Source organism: Pristiophorus japonicus, chromosome 22, assembly GCF_044704955.1.
Source record: "Pristiophorus japonicus isolate sPriJap1 chromosome 22, sPriJap1.hap1, whole genome shotgun sequence".
Lineage (NCBI taxonomy): Eukaryota > Metazoa > Chordata > Chondrichthyes > Pristiophoridae > Pristiophorus > Pristiophorus japonicus.
Window position 1 is genome coordinate 20,532,899 of NC_091998.1, and position 14,472 is coordinate 20,547,370.

Consider the following 14,472-nt stretch of genomic DNA (forward strand, 5'->3'; position numbering starts at 1 on the left):
TTCCCGTGACACAGTGGTGCGACCATATTTTACATTTTGTTGCTGCCGCCTGCTCTCTACCTGATCATGCAGGTTGGAGTGAACCAGCGTGAGTCTGGTTTTACGTGTCCTTTTCATGAGTAGCTCAGCCGGGGGCACCCCTGTGAGCGAGTGGGGTCTCATGCGATAGCTGGGCAGTACTCGGGACAGGCGGGTTTTGAGTGAGCCTTCTGTGACTCGTTTAAGGTTCTGTTTGATTGTTTGTACTGCCCGCTCTGCCTGCCCATTGGAGGCTGGTTTAAATGGGGCCGAGGTGACATGTTTGCTCCCATTGCGGGTCATGAATTCTTTAAATTCGGCACTGGTGAAACATGGCACGTTGTCACTGACCAGTATATCAGGCAGGCCGTGGGTGGCAAACATGGCCCTCAGGCTTTCAATAGTGGCGGTGCTTCCCGACATTATTTCACATTCAATCCATTTTGAAAAAGCATCCACCACTACCAGGAAAATTTTACCGAGAAACAGGCCCGCATAGTCGACATGGATCCTCGACCATGGTCTGGAGGGCCAGGACCACAGACTTAGTGGTGCCTCTCTGGGCACGTTGCTCAACTGAGCACATACACTGCATTGCCGTACACAGGACTCTAAGTCAGACTCTATACCGGGCCACCTCACGTGGGATCTGGCTATCGCTTTCATCATTACTATACCTGGGTGTGTGCGGTGGAGATCCGAGATGAACGTCTCCCTGCCCCTTTTTGGTAGTACTACACGGTTACCCCACAACAGGCAGTCTGCCTGAATGGACAGCTCGTCCTTTCGCCGCTGGAAAGGCTTGATTGGCTCTTGCATTTCAACGGGGATGCTGGCCCAGCTCCCATGCAGTACACAGTTTTTTACTAGGGACAGCAGAGGAACTTGGCTGGTCCAAGTCCTAATCTGGCGGGCCGTGACAGGTGATTTATCATTTTCAAACGCTTCCATGACCATCAACAAGTCTGCGGGCTGTGCCATTTCCACCCCCGTGGTGGGCAATGGTAGCCGACTGAGAGCATCCGCACAGTTCTCGGTGCCTGGCCTGTGGCGGATGGTATAGTTGTACGCTGATAGCGCGACTGCCCACCTTTGTATGTGGGCTGAGGCATTAGTATTTATCCCCTTGTTTTCAGCGAACAGGGATGTGAGGGGCTTGTGATCGGTTTCCAGCTCAAATTTGAGGCCAAACCGGTACTGATGCATTTTCTTTACCCCGAACACACACACTAATGCCTCTTTCTCAATCATGCTGTAGGCCCTCTCGGCCTTAGACAAGCTCCTGGAAGCATAGGCGACAGGTTGCAACTTCCCCGCAACATTAGCTTGTTGTAATACACACCCGACTCCGTACGATGTCTCGTCACATGCTAGCACAAGTCTTTTACACGTCTTATACAATAAAAGCAGTTTATTGGAGCATAAAATGTTTCTGGCTTTCTCAAAATCAATTACTTGGTTTTTTTCCCATACCCAGTTCTACCTTTGCGCAATAACACATGTAGGGGCTTTAAAAGGGTGCTTAACCCCAGTAGGAAGTTACCAAAATAGTTGAGGAGTCCCAGAAACGACCGCAGCTCTGTGACATTCTTTGGCCTGGGTGCGTTCCTGATAGCCTCTGTCTTGGCATCTGTGGGCCGAATGCCATCTTCCGCGATCTTTCTCCCCAAAAACTCCACTTCTCTTGCCATGAAGATGCATTTCGACCTCTTCAGCCATAGCCCTACGCAATCCAGTCGCTGGAGGACCTCCTCCAGGTTTTGTAGGTGCTCGGCGGTGTCCCAACCTGTGACCAATTTCTCATCCTGAAAGACTACCGTGCGTGGTACCGACTTGAGTAGGCTCTCCATGTTTCTCTGGAAGATCGCTGCAGCCGACCGATTCCAAACGGGCATCTGTTGTAGATGAACAGTCCCTTGTGTGTGTTGATGCAGGTGAGGTCCTTCAAAGACTCCTCCAGCTCCTGCGTCATGTAGGCCGAAGTCAGGTCGAGCTTGGTGAACATCTTGCCTCCTGCCAGTGTCGCAAATAGGTCGTATGCCTTAGGTAGCGGGTATTGGTCCTGTAGCGAGAAACGATTAATAGTTACTTTATAATTGCCGCAAATCCTGACCGTGCCATCACTTTTGAGTACTGGAACAATCGGGCTGGCCCACTCGCTGAATTCCGCTGGGGAGATGATGCCCTTGCGTTGCAGCCTGGCCAGCTCGATTTCCACTCTCTCCCTCATCATGTAAGGTACCGCTCGCGCCTTGTGGTGAGTGGGTCGTGCCTCTGGGACCAAGAGGATCCGCATCTTCGTCTCAGAAAAGTTTCCAATGCCTAGCTCAAAAAGGGAAGGAAATTTGTTAAGAACCTGGGTACATGAGGCCTCATCGACATGTGAAAGCGCTCGGATATCATCCAGTTCCAGCGGATTTTGCCCAGCAAGCTCCTTCCAAGCAGTGAGGGGCCATCGCCCAGGCCAGTCCAGAGTGGTAGTTCGTGCACTGTGCCCTCGTAGGTGACCTTGACCATGGCGCTGCCCAGGACAGTGATAAGCTCTTTGGTGTACGTTCTCAGTTTCGTGTGGATGGGGCTCAGGGCTGGTCTGAATGCCTTGTTGCACCACAATCTCTCAAACATCTTTTTACTCATGATGGATTGTCTCGCACCAATGTCCAGTACCATGGCTACGGGTAAGCCATTCAATTTTACGTTTAGCATTATAGGTGGACATTTCATCGAAAATGTGCGCACCCCATGTACTTCAGCATCTGCCTCCTCTCTCTGAGACTCGAAATTGCTTTGATCCACCATGGACCGATCTTCCTCTGCCACGTGGTGGTTCGCAGGTTTTGCAGAGCTTGCAGCTCATTTGCAAACTCGTTGGAGGTGCCCCATTGTTCCACAGCTCTTGCAAACATACTCTTTGAAGCGGCATGAATAGGCTGAATGGAAGCCTCCACAACACCAACAAGGTGTGAATTGCCTTGCATTCATCCTTTGTTGGGGATTCTGAGTCATCTGAGTCACCTGAGGCCTGCTGGCAGTTGCAGACTTGTGGGTTCTGCCCTGTACATTTCTGCTTGCAAACACAGTTCCAGTTAATTTATGAACATTACTAGCACTTGTGTGCTGAGAGATTTGTTTAGTGTTATCACTGGTGGACATAAACGCCTGTGCTATCGCAATGGCCTTACTGAGGGTTGGTGTCTCTACAGTCAAATGTTTTGGTAGGATGGTCTCGTGGCCAATGCCCAGTACAAGAAAGTCTCTGAGCATTTGCTCCATGTAGCCATCAAACTCACATTGTCCTGAAAATCGCCTTAGCTCGGCAACGTAGCTCGCCACTTCCTGACCTTCAGATCGCTGGCACGTGTAGAACCGATACCTTGCCATCAGCACGCTCTCCCTCGGGCTAAGATGCTCCCGAACCAGTGTACACAGCTCCTCATACGACTTATCTGTGGGTTTCACCGGAGCCAGAAGATTCTTCATGAGGCTGTAGGTCAGTGCCCCGCAGACTGTGAGGAGGACCGCTCTCCTTTTTGCAGCGCTTCCTTCTCCGTCCAGCTTGTTGGCTACAAAGTACTGGTCTAGCCATTCGACATAGGCTTCCCAGTTCTCACCCTCTGAGAACTTCTCCAGGATGCCCACAGTTTGCTGCATCTTTGCGTTGGATTCGTATTCTCGTCGCCAGTTATTGTGCTCCTAACACAGATGAGGCTGCGCACAGGGAGGTTAAAGTAACAGTGACCTCAGTCTTTAATAAGACACTCCAGAGTGAGGAACAGGGCTTAGGGGCTGGCTTATATACAGTGTTCCCAAGGGATGCTGGGACCCCCTGGGACTTCAGGGGATGAGCTCCCTGGTGGCGGAACATGGGAGAGTATGCTTTACAGATACACAACACTAATGGTTTTAATGTTGATGGGATTGCAGGCAAGGCAGCTGAAGACAGTTCCTGATGCATGCCAGGTTTGTGCTACTGTCACTATTATGGTGACAGGAAGACTGGGGCTATTCCTGTACTGTGGCTCCAGGCCTTCCTGGGAAACCTCAGCCTGGGGATACACTGTTCTTCTGACAAAAGATTCACCCATGTCTTCTTGGACCTGTCGATACAATTCGAGAAGTATGGATGAACATGGCACCTCCCTGAGTGGGGCCTCCTTAAAAAAACACCAAAAGCCATCTCACTTTGTTCTTCTTTAGCCTTTTACATCAATCTGTATTGTTACATAACTAATATGGCTTCTCTTACTGTGTTTAAAACAGTAACTTACATAACTCATATGAGTCCAAGAAACACTTGAACCACAGCATGGGAAAATGAGGTCCAGGTCGCTATTGGTATCATTTGGGCCTCATCGTATTTAGATAGGACCTTTGCTTTCCAGAGGTGCCAAAAACAGCAGGGGCTAAATTTGGGAACAGGAACAACATGGGCAAAGCTATTGAGGTGCTAAGTGGGTATTATGGGAATACCCATAATTCTTCATCGCAGTCAAGGCCACCTACAGGCCAAACACCCAAGGTCCCACCCCACCGCTGATCTAGAACGGGGAAACACTCATCAAGGACACCGAGGCAGCCAGGGCCCGCTGGAAGGAGCACTTCAAAGATCTTCTCAACCGAGACTCTGCCTTTGACTCGAGTGTCCTCGACTCCATCCGGCAGCATGCTACCCACCACCACCTCAGTGAGACCCCAAAACTGCACGAGGTAGAAAAAGCCATAAGATAGCTTAAAAACAAGGCTACGGGTGCGGACGGAATCCCTCCTGAGGCATTGAAGTATGGCGGAGAGGCACTGCTGGCATGAATACACAACCTCATCTCTCTCATCTGGAGGGAGGAGAGCATGCCGGGATATCGCAGAGATGCAGTGATCATGACCAACTTTAAAAAAGGGGACAAGTCTGACTGCGGCAACTACAGAGGAATCTCCCTGCTATCAGCCACTGGGAAAGTTGTCGCTACAGTCCTCGTCTTCTTCCCGTGGCCAGGAGCTCCTCCCGGAGTCACAGTGTGGATTTTGTCCACTACGGGGTACAACGGACATGATTTTTGCAGCGCGACAACTACAGGAAAAATGCAGGGAACAGTGTCATCCCTTATACATGGCCTTCTTCAACCTTACAAAGACCTTTGACACTGTCAACCGCGAGGGTCTATGGAGCGTCTTCCTCCATTTCGGATGCACCCAAATGTTCGTCACCATCCTCCGCCTGCTCCACGACGACATGCAGGCTGTGATTCTGACCAATGGATCCATCACAGACCCAATCCACATCCGGACCGGGATCAAACAGGGCTGTGTCATTGCGCCAACCTTATTCTCAATCTTTCTCGCTGCCATGCTTCACCTCACAGTCAACAAACTCCTTGCTGGAGTGGAACTAAACTACAGAACCAGTAGTTCAACCTGCGCCATCTCCAGGCCAGGTCCAAGACCACCCCAACCTCTGTCGTCAAGCTACAGTACACGGATGACGCCTGCGTCTGCGCACACACAGAGGCTGAACTCCAGGACATAATCGACATATTTACTGAGGTGTATGAAAGCATGGGCCTTATGCTATACATCCGTAGGACAAAGGTCCTCCACCAGCCTGTCCTCAATGCACAGCACTGCCCCCAGTCAACAAGATCCACAGTGCAGCCCTGGACACCGTGGACCTTTTCCCATATCGCGGGAGCCTCCTATCAACAAGAGCAGGCATTGACAACGAGATCCAACACCGCCTCCAGTGCGCCAGTGCAGCCTTCGCCGCCTGAGGAAAAGAATGTGTGAAGACCAGGCCCTCAAAACTGCCACCAAGCTCATGGTCTACAGGGCTGTAGTAATACCTGCCCTCCTGTATCGCTCAGAGACATGGACCATGTACAGCAGACACTTCAAGTTGCTGGAGAAATATCACCAACGATGTTTCCGCAAGATCCTACAAATCCCTGGGAGGACAGGCGCACCAGCATCAGCGTCCTAGTCCAGGCTAACATCCCCAGCATTGAAGCACTGATCACACTCGATCAGCTCTGCTGGGCTGACCACAGAGTCCACATGCCAGACACAAGACTCCCAAAGCAAGTGCTCTACTTGGAGCTCCTTCACAGCAAACGAGCCAAAGGTGGGCAGCGGAAACACTACAAGGACACCCTCAAAGCCTCCCTGATAAAGTGCGACTTCCCCACTGACACCTGGGAGACCCTGGCCCAAGACCGCCCTAAGTGGAGCAAGTGCATCCAAGAGGGCGCTGAGCACCTCGAGTCTCAAAGCCGAGAGCATGCAGAAATCAAGTGTAGGCAACGGAAAGAGCATGCGACAAACCAAGTCCCACCCTTCCCTTCCCTCAACGACTATCTATCCCACCTGTGACAGAGTCTGTGGCTCTTGCATGGGACTGTTCAGCCACCAAAGAACTCACTTCAGGAGTGGAAGCAAGTCTTCCTCGACTCCGATGGGTTGCCTATGATGATGATGATGATGATGGGAATAGCACCCAATTTTCTTTTATGTTGAAAATATTGGTGCAAATTGGGTTCTAAACCCAGTCAAATCCAGCCTGTGTTCTTGGGAAAAATGGGGCTCAAATGGGCCAAAAGACCCTTTCTCAATCTATCCATCTGAAAGATATAAAGAAAGCCTTGCATTTCATACATCGTCTTTCATGACCACCGGTCATCCCAAAGCGCTTTACAGCCAATTAAATACTTTTAAAAGTGTAGTCACTGTTGTAATGTCGGAAACACAGCAACCAATTCGTGCACAGCAAGCTCCCACAAGCAACAATCTGATAATGACCAGATAATTGTTTTTTGTTTTGATAATTGAGAGATAAATATTGGCCTTGACAGCTGTGAAAACTCCCCTGCTCTTCTTCGAAATAGTGCCATGGGATCTTTTACATCCACCCGAGAGGGCCTCGGTTTAACGTCACATCCGAAGGATGCCACCTCTGACAGTGCAGCACTCCCTCAGCACTGCACTGAAGTGTCAGCCTGGATTTTGTGCTCAAGTCTCTGGAGTGGGACTTGAACCCACAAACTTCTGACTTAGAGACGAGGCTACCAGTTAAGCCATGGCTGACAAGAATAAATGAGCATAAACATATTTCTACACAGGTGCATGTACACACAGAAACTTAGAGATGAAAGTAAGTTGTATAATAACAAAAAGCTAGTGTTATTTTTCTCTCTGTACCTTCACTGCTGTGGATGTTGGTTGACAAGGAAATCTTTGAGTTCCCTTAAAGTCCTTTCATGTTGAGTCTTCATATTGAATCTAGTGTGCAACAGATTTTGTTGTTGTGGCTTTGAGAACTGGAAAGGTTCCTCTGTCGGGCTAGCCAGGCCTGGTCTTCAGGGGTTAGAGGGAAGACACTTCAATCTTCATTCTCAATTGGTTTAAGCCACCACTCAAGGTGGTTATGAGGGTATGTGCGCTGTTGTGTAGCAGCAATTCAAAGCAGCCACAGGTGAGAATCGGATACAGCGGGGAGACCAATGTCCAGGAACACCCAAGACTTTGTCAAGGGTGAGACTGTACTAGGATACATGGCATTGCACCTACACACACGCAAGCTCTCCACCAGGGATGCTAAAGAACTAACATTTAACAAAAGTGGAGTTCTGAATTTAGGATAGAAGCAGAATAAGATTGGTCCAAACATACAAAAGGAAGAGGCAAAAATAAAGACAAAAGTAAAAATCAAATTCATAATGTAAGATGGAATAAGCCAGTAAAAGGGCATCTGTACAAAAGCAAAATACTGCGGATGCTGGAATCTGAAGTAAAAACAGAAAATGCTGGAAATCTCTGTTGGCCAGGCAGTATCTGTGGAGAGAGGACATCAGAGTTAATGCTTCAGGTCGATAAGGGTTAACTCTGTTTTTCTCTCCACAGATTTCCAGCATTTTCCGTTTTTATTAAAGGAGATCGCTATATGCATATCAGTCGATGCTTTCAGATTTTGATTAAAATGTTAAGAGATGCCTTGATTCTCTTTTTCCTTTTGCAGCCGTAACTATGCAACATTTCTCTGCCTCAAAGCTCCTCCTACCCTTTTTTGATGTGATTTTTTTTTTCACGCCTGTACGCATGTTTTGGCTAGCCCAGATAGTTAACCGAAGCCATTTCATTTCTAGGTTGGTCTGAATTCTGGGTTGTAAACTCGGCGACGGTTTCGTTGCGGTCTTTCTCTGGTTTAAAATCGACTGGGGTCTGAAGGCATGGCGAGGAGAAGCGACTAACGAGAGCAGACGAGGAATACTTCAGCGCCATTTAACGCAGTCTAGCTCAGCACCCACTCCGACTCCAAGCCCTGGAAGAGGTGAGTACTGGGCACTCGATTTAAGGCTGGCCAATTCGCGACTGTCAAACAACGAGGGAGGACAGTGGCATTTCTGAAACAAACAAATAGCACGATTTGCAAAGGAAAATAAACAACGCTGGGTTTGTTCAACAAATAAAACGTAAGATTTTTTGTAAAAAAACAATTAGCCCTAATAATTACAAAAATACAGAACTGACCAATAGAGAAAAGATGGGCGCAAAGCTGACAGCTCCAGTGTATTAGATTCAGGTGGAACCTGCCATCAAAAATCAACAGGAAAGGGTAGAACTGGGGTTCAGAACCCTTTACCCGATCTCACAGGCGAGCGATTTAAGTTTAACTCACTGCTTAGGCAAGACAATTAGATGTAGGCTGCATTGTTTATACAACGAACACAATGCGAGATGTCAATATTTCATGAATATACATTGGAAATACTGTTGATACAATGGATACGGGAGAAATGCCTGTGTATTGCGATATATTTTATGCAATGAATGTAGAGAGTAACATTGCAAGCGCGAGCTGGACCTGTTTCTGGCTGGGGCTGAGATCACCTCAACAACAACAATTGTATTTATATAGCGCCTTTAACGTAGTAAAACGTCTCAAGGCGCTTCACAGGATTGGTATAGGACAAAACAAATACATTTGATACCGAGCCACATAATAAGAAATTAGGGCAGGGTCAGAGGGGTAGGTTTTAAAGAGCATCTTAAAGGTGGAAAGGGAGGTGGAGAGGTTTAGGGAGGGAGTTCCAGAGCTTGGGCTCTAGGCAGCTGAAGGTGCAGCCACCTATGGTTGAACAGTTATAATCAGGGATGCTCAAGAGGGCAGAATTTGAGGAGTGCAGACATTTCGGGGGGTACCACTTACAGGGCCCAAGTTCCGGGCTGCGCCCCCTGATCTGGACGCCCGTTTTTCGCGCCACAAAGTGCGCCTAAAAAATACTTACCGATTCTGCGGCTCCCTGCAGGTCCTCTGGAGCTGGGCGCACCGCAGCACGAGTCCGGACCCGACCCCCCCTGGACCGGACCCGACTCCCGCTCTCACTCCCCCCCGCCCCTCCCTTCTCTCCCTCCCCCCTCCTTTCTCTCCCTCCCCCCTCCTTTCTCTCCCTCCCACCCTCCCATCCCTTCTCTCCCTCCCCCCCTCCTTTCACTGAAAACAGTGCCGGGACCTCTGTACATGCGCGCTACAGTGGGCGCGCATGTGCAGTAGCTCAAAACTGTGTAGGAGGAGCCCAAAGCACACAGACCCTAGCCCTGGCCGAATGGCCTCACTGGTGCTGTGTGGATAAGGCTGCACCTCCCACGCCCAGCTCCTGTTTCCTCCCGACCTGACGCGACTCTTCCCCTCCCCTCCCCCCCCCCCCGACCCGACTCCCGCTCCCCCACCCCCCGGACCCAACCCGACCAGACTCCCGCTCCCCCCCGCCCCCGGACCGGACCCGACCCCAGACCCGACTCCCGCTCCCCCCCGCCCCCGACCCGACCCCAGACCCGACTCCCGCTCCCCCCCCGCCCCGGACCCGACCCGACCCCAGACCCGACTCCCGCTCCTCCTCCGCCCCCGGACCGGACCCGACCCCAGACCCGACTCGTCCCCCCGACCCAACTCGACTCCTGCTCCCACTCCCCCCCTGGACCGGACCCGACCCCCCCTGGACTGGACCCGACTCCCGCTCCCACTCCCCCCGCCCCTCCCTTCTCTCCCTCCCCATCACTTCTCTCCCTCCCCCCTCCTTTCTCTCCCTCCCACCCTTCTCTCCCTCCCCCCCATCCCTTCTCTCCCTCCCCCCCTCCTTTCTCTCCCTCCCTTCTCTCCCTCTCCCCTCCTTCTCTCCCTCTCCCATCCCTTCTCTCCCTCCCCCCTCCTTTCTCTCCCTCCCCTCTCCCTCCCCGCATCCCTCCCTTCTCCCCCCCTTCTCCCTCCTCCCCCTCCCCCCTCTCCTTTCTCTCCCTCCCCCTTCTCTTCCTCCCCCCTCTCCTCTCTCTCTCCTTCCCCCCTCTCCTCTCTCTCTCCTTCCCCCCTCCCTTCCTTCTCTCCCTCCTCCCCTTCTCTCCCTCCCCTCTCTCTCTCCCCCCTCTCCCTTCTCTCTCTCTCCCCCCCTCTCCCTTCTCTCTCTCCCTCCCCCCTTCTCTCCCTCCCACCCATCTCCCTCTTCTCCCCCCCTCCCCCCCTCTCTCTTCCCCCCTCCCCCCCTCTCTCTTTCCCCCCCCCCCTCCCCTACCCTCGCTGTCAGAAACACAGACACTGACAGACAGAGAGATAGAGACACTGACAGAGACACTTGGGCGGGGGGGCCGTCCCAGCACGCTGTTGGAGGGCTTCCGGTGCTGCAGTTGATAAGTAGAAAATGTTTTATTTATTGATTTTTTAATTTTTTAATTAATTTTTTTGATTGATTTATTGGTTGATTTATTGATGTATTTATCATTTATTATTGATGATGGTTCTTTATTTGTAAAACTGAAGTGTTTAATGTTTGTAAACTTCCCTTTAAACCCCTCCCCCCCCCCCCGCCCCCTACGCCTGATTTGTAACCTACATCTGATTTTCTAAGAGTAGGCAAGGTTTTTCTGAGCGTACAAAAATCTACACTTACTCCATTCTAAGTTAGTTTGGAGTAAGTTTTCACTGCCTAAACTTTCAAAACGGGCGTAAGTGGGCGGACACACCCCCTTTTGAAAAAAAAAATCTGTTCCAAACTGAAACTGTTCTAACTGACTAGAACTGGAGCAAACTGGAGCCGAGAATTGCAATTTCTAAGATACTCCATTCTAAACTAGTTGCTCCAAAAAAACAGGGGTGACCTCCTGGACTAGTTTCAATCACCTCGATGGGTTGGAGAGGAATTTCCCCCCAAATTAGCCTAGGTTTTTTTAGCTGCTTTTTTTGCCTCTCCCAGGAGTTTACATAGTTTCGGGTGGGGTGGAGTGTATTACAATTGTGTGGGACAGGCTCGATGGACCAGAGGGTCTTTACCTGTCTGTCATTGTTAATATGTTTGTATACAGATAGCTGTCAATATAGGACTGAGTCTGAACGATTGTGTTCAGGCCCCACTCCAAACAGCCCCAGCAAGGGGAGTGTTGGATCTGAATCCAATGGGGGTACTTGCGTTGGAAGGTGCAGGTAGCCACCCCCATTGTATAGGGTAGGTGAAGCTCTTAAGCCTTGGTTGCAGCTCAACTAAAAAGGATCTCCGAAGATAATATACATGAGGAAGGGTTCCCTAGTAAGTAGCTTTAAGAATCTCCTGCTTGAGACTTGATTTAGGACCTACCCTAAGGGCAGAACACAGTGGGCAGATGGACTTATCAACATGCTGTGAATGTACGGAGATAAATTATATAAGCTGAATGTGTTACACTGATATATGTGAATACATTGAGAAATGTCAGAGTGTCAGACCACTGTCCATAGCTGTTACATTTCTCAAAAAATCGCTATAAAAAGAGTAAGTATCACTTCACCTATCAGCTGTATTATTTATATGCTAGTCGATCTCCTGTGGTGTTTCACAGGATGAGTCAAAACCAAGTCCAAGTGCAGCAGGATTAGAGGACGGGGATAATTGGATCAGGGCGTGCAGATGTAATTTAGTCCCCATTTTATGTTAAACATTCTGTCATTTTTAAACTCCCGTTTTAAATTCCTATGTCCACATTTATAATAGAAACTGCCCAATATAAATTTGACACACTGTAATTACACCCTCCTGCCAGTGGTGATGTTCCACTGCTCTGCTGGTTGGAGTGTGTAATTACAGCGTGACAAGATTACATAGCCAATTTCTATTATAATTGTTGACATAGGAATATATACTGGCAAATGTTGACAGGAAGTACTGACAAGATTTTAAAATATAATATAGCGATTGAATGTACTGAAGGTAGCAGTATGTTCACTGTGCTTGCAAGTTCTATAATAACAATAATTGTTGTTATATTTGTGTGAAATTTTGCTATGGAAGCTCTCTTCTGCAGGGAAAGGTGGCACCAGTGACATGGCCCTATGCACACATCTGTTAAGTATTCAAGATGTCAAATAACATGGGTATGATTTATGGAAATATACTACAATAATAGACAGGGTGTAGAGGGAAAGGACATGGATGTCCTTGAAAAGTACTGCGACAGTGTCATATTATTAAGTGTACATCGGTATAAACATATTGTCAGCTGCATTGTTCAACCCACGAGGTCTGATTCCGATGCCACTGTGTTTACTTCTTTTCTGGACATCCACAATTGTGCTGGCGATCTGAAATTATAATTGATGTTTCTACTTTGTTACTGAAGAAAATCATGTGATGCAGAAAAACGGTTGTTGTGACAACCCCTATAACCAATGAACTGACTAAGCACAGTGAAGTGTACGAACCAATGAAAACTGCCCTTGCAAGCATGATATTATCAACAATTGGTAGTCCAATTAAAAATATGCACGGCCAAGTTGAACCTCATTTTGTGGATCTAGTAGTAAGCCCACCATTTGCTATTATAATTACTGACTGGTTTGAGAAACTTTAATGGATTTTTTCCCAACTCAATTTTCTCCCTTCCCTTCCTCTTCTTTGGAAGGCATTGTCTCCTTGGTTCAGTTAAGCGAGCAACAGTACAGGATGCAGGTTGTTCTGTATATGCAATGCTGAGCCTATGCACTCGAAATGTCACATCTTTTGTTTTCACATAAATGCAGGAAGAGCGCTAGCCAGAGTCTGGAACCTCTCATTAAGCTCCCACAGCGCAGCGCCGAATGTTATTACCACTTGAAGCAAGAACCAGCTCAAAGACACATATGGCTTAGAATTCTGAAGTAGAGGAGGGAATGTAAGTGAGACATGGGGTATAGGGAGGGAGGTCAATACCGTTGCAAACAGAGAGCAAAGCAGTACCCCACACCTTTAAGGAATCAAATCTTTTTGTAGAAGATGGTTGTTCCCATTTCATTTGAGTTACAAACCTGCTGGCATGTTCCTGTAAAAAAACCTGGGAAACTGCAGCTAAAAGTAATTATCAATTGGAATGAACTTTAGGGGCTTAACAAGGCTCTTACACGTTCTTTTTGCAAGATCGCACATGGCCCATTTAAAATCTCCACTTGAAAATCATCTTCCTTAGGAATCAGGCAAGAAACCGACCGCCCGCCTGTTTGCAAGATTTCCTGATTCCCGTTTCTAATTCACGTGAGCAGTTGGGGGCATATTTTAATCCTACTCGCTCAGCAGAAACCTGGAGGGTGGGCTGTTAAAATCCCCCTGGCTCTTACCTGTTTGAAAGCCGCCATGATAGCAATATCGGCAATTTTAACCTGCTCTCCTGAGCAGGCAGCAAGGACATGCGCCCGGAGCCAACAGGGTCCTTCTTTACATATGCATGTTGCAGCCCGATGACCTAATTGAGACCCAACTGTAATTTTAACTCAGGCCTGAGTGGGGAATCTCTCTGGAGTTAAAATTGGTGCAGAAAATCTACCCTTGTATGTTTGTGCTCACCACATTCGCTTGTAGTTGCTGATGTTATTTCCACTCTTTATAGATGTTCTGGGCTGGGAGATAGGCACCTTCAGCAGAACTTGTGCTTCATGTACCAGTGTTGCACATTGGCAGTTGGTCACAGTCTCTGACTCAATAGTCATTTATAGTAAATGATTCCACGTTCTAATAATTCTGTGTGGAAAAATCCCCCTAACTTCCCTCTTCTGCCTTCTAGTCATAATCCTGAGTCTGTGCCTCCTTCTTACTGATGCACCAATAGTAGAAACAATCTTTCACTCTTTACTGTTTCAAAACATTTCATAATTTGGATCCCACTAGCCTCTATTCTAATGAAGAAAGCCCCAACTTTTTAAATGTTTCTTTATAACTGTAACCTCTCATTCCTAGTATCATTCTAATGAATCTTTACTATATCCTTCGTATAATAGGATAACTGAACACAATACTCCAACTGTAGCCTAACTGACATCTTTACAAATCCAACATCATTGCTTTGTTTTTATATTCAATACTATTATTTATAAAACCTGGAACCCCACTGTCCTTTTTATGGCCTTTTCTAGCTGGACTCCCACTTTAAAGAAGTTATTTAGTTCTGATGTGGAACCTATGTAATAGATGTGAGTAATGG